Source organism: Oncorhynchus keta, unplaced genomic scaffold (assembly GCF_023373465.1).
Source record: "Oncorhynchus keta strain PuntledgeMale-10-30-2019 unplaced genomic scaffold, Oket_V2 Un_contig_19520_pilon_pilon, whole genome shotgun sequence".
NCBI classification, from domain to species: Eukaryota; Metazoa; Chordata; class Actinopteri; order Salmoniformes; family Salmonidae; genus Oncorhynchus; species Oncorhynchus keta.
Genome location: NW_026281521.1, coordinates 327 through 2,683, shown reverse-complemented (window position 1 = coordinate 2,683; position 2,357 = coordinate 327). Strand labels below are relative to the sequence as shown.

At 51.1% G+C, this 2,357-nt stretch overlaps 1 long non-coding RNA gene across 27 annotated transcripts; it reads right to left on the bottom strand.

Annotated features, from left to right (window-relative positions):
- Positions 1–33: 33 nt before the first annotated feature.
- Positions 34–1,794, bottom strand: LOC127920429 (uncharacterized). Of its 27 annotated transcripts, none has more exons than XR_008106247.1 (5): positions 1,566–1,624; positions 1,260–1,327; positions 1,123–1,156; positions 681–1,020; positions 34–645 (listed from the first exon to the last, which is right to left on the bottom strand). It is a non-coding gene; the product is annotated as an uncharacterized LOC127920429 (long non-coding RNA). The 27 variants fall into 27 exon arrangements; XR_008106229.1 differs by having other exon boundaries at positions 1,362–1,595; XR_008106234.1 differs by lacking the exon at positions 1,123–1,156 and adding an exon at positions 1,021–1,088 and having other exon boundaries at positions 681–986; positions 1,362–1,595.
- Between the last annotated feature and the right edge of the window lie 563 nt (positions 1,795–2,357).

Below are 2,357 nucleotides of genomic sequence, written 5' to 3'. Positions count from 1 at the left end.
GGGAGAGACAGGGAGAGAGAGAGAGAGAGAGAAGGGGGGAGGAAAGAGAAGACAGTCCTGTTGAAACTCAAGACTGCTTCACTCACGCACAAGACACTTATGACAGTCAGCAGGGAAGTCCATTGATCCAGACAGACCTGCAGTAGTACAGTAGTAGACAGAGCAGGCAGAGGAGGATGACAGCCATGCCTCCCAGTATGGCCAATAGGAAGACTGTGTGGTACGTACTGATGTCCTTTGCCACCACTGGACCTGCAGAAACAGACACATTCTTCTTCTTTTTTTTTTTTTACGGTTCACAGGGGAAGTTTTACCTGTTTTAAATGTGTGTGTTGGTACCTGTGTCTAGTGGGGACATGGTGTGTGTTGGTACCTGTGTCTAGTGGGGACATGGTGTGTGTTGGTACCTGTGTCTAGTGGGGACATGGTGTGTGTTGGTACCTGTGTCTAGTGGGGACATGGTGTGTGTTGGTACCTGTGTCTAGTGGGGACATGGTGCGTGTTGGTACCTGTGTCTAGTGGGGACATGGTGTGTGTTGGTACCTGTGTCTAGTGGGGACATGGTGTGTGTTGGTACCTGTGTCTAGTGGGGACATGGTGTGTGTTGGTACCTGTGTCTAGTGGGGACATGGTGTGTGTTGGTACCTGTGTCTAGTAGGGGACATGGTGTGTGTTGGTACCTGTGTCTAGTGGGGACATGGTGTGTGTTGGTACCTGTGTCTAGTGGGGACATGGTGTGTGTTGGTACCTGTGTCTAGTGGGGACATGGTGTGTGTTGGTACCTGTGTCTAGTGGGGACATGGTGTGTGTTGGTACCTGTGTCTAGTGGGGACATGGTGTGTGTTGGTACCTGTGTCTAGTGGGGACATGGTGTGTGTTGGTACCTGTGTCTAGTGGGGACATGGTGTGTGTTGGTACCTGTGTCTAGTGGGGACATGGTGTGTGTTGGTACCTGTGTCTAGTGGGGACATGGTGTGTGTTGGTACCTGTGTCTAGTGGGGACGTGGTGTGTGTTGGTACCTGTGTCTAGTGGGGACATGGTGCGTGTTGGTACCTGTGTCTAGTGGGGACATGGTGCGTGTTGGTACCTGTGTCTAGTGGGGACATGGTGTGTGTTGGTACCTGTGTCTAGTGGGGACGTGGTGTGTGTTGGTACCTGTGTCTAGTGGGGACATGGTGTGTGTTGGTACCTGTGTCTAAGTGGGGACATGGTGTGTGTTGGTACCTGTGTCTAGTGGGGACATAGTGTGTGTTGGTACCTGTGTCTAGTGGGGACATGGTGCGTGTTGGTACCTGTGTCTAGTGGGGACATGGTGTGTGTTGGTACCTGTGTCTAGTGGGGACATAGTGTGTGTTGGTACCTGTGTCTAGTGGGGACATGGTGTGTGTTGGTACCTGTGTCTAGTGGGGACATGGTGTGTGTTGGTACCTGTGTCTAGTGGGGACATGGTGTGTGTTGGTACCTGTGTCTAGTGGGGACGTGGTGTGTGTTGGTACCTGTGTCTAGTGGGGACATGGTGTGTGTTGGTACCTGTGTCTAGTGGGGACGTGGTGTGTGTTGGTACCTGTGTCTAGTGGGGACATGGTGTGTGTTGGTACCTGTGTCTAGTGGGGACATGGTGCGTGTTGGTACACTGTGTCTGAGTAGGGGACATGGTGTGTGTTGGTACCTGTGTCTAGTGGGGACATGGTGTGTGTTGGTACCAGTGTCTAGATGGGGACATGGGTGTGTGTTGGTACCTGTGTCTAGTGGGGACATGGTGTGTGTTGGTACCTGTGTCTAGTGGGGACATGGCAGCCGCCTAGTATCCCAGCTGAGGGCGATGTAGGTTAGGCTGAGCTGGTCTCCTCCCCCTGGACATGAGCCCAGACTGCTCTTCAACCAGGCCCACTAACAAACACAGAGAGGATTAGAGATATACTCTTCAAACACAGTAAATCAGTGTAAAGCTTTTGGCCTAGTCAATGTGCTGCTGCAGTTCTCCAGCCAACCGACTGGAGGCAGCAGACTCACAGTGACACAGTCATAACTCACACTGGCAGGAGCCATATGAGCTAGAATCATCATAACATAGCCAGACACAGTCATTGTGTAAGATGATGTAACACGACCTGGACAACGATCTAGTTTTTATTTCGTCACCCATTCGTATGATAGCGATTTGTGGTATGTAGGCTGAACCAAGATCTGTGTATGAGAGGGGCTATGACAGTGCAGCAGTGGTCTCTGCAGCGTGAATCTCTGTCTATTATAGATGCTCTGATGCAACCCAATTAGAAGGGAAGAACTAATGTACAGGGAGGGGGAAAGAGAAACAAGAGAAGGAGAGAAATGCCTGTGACTCAGCATCTTTATG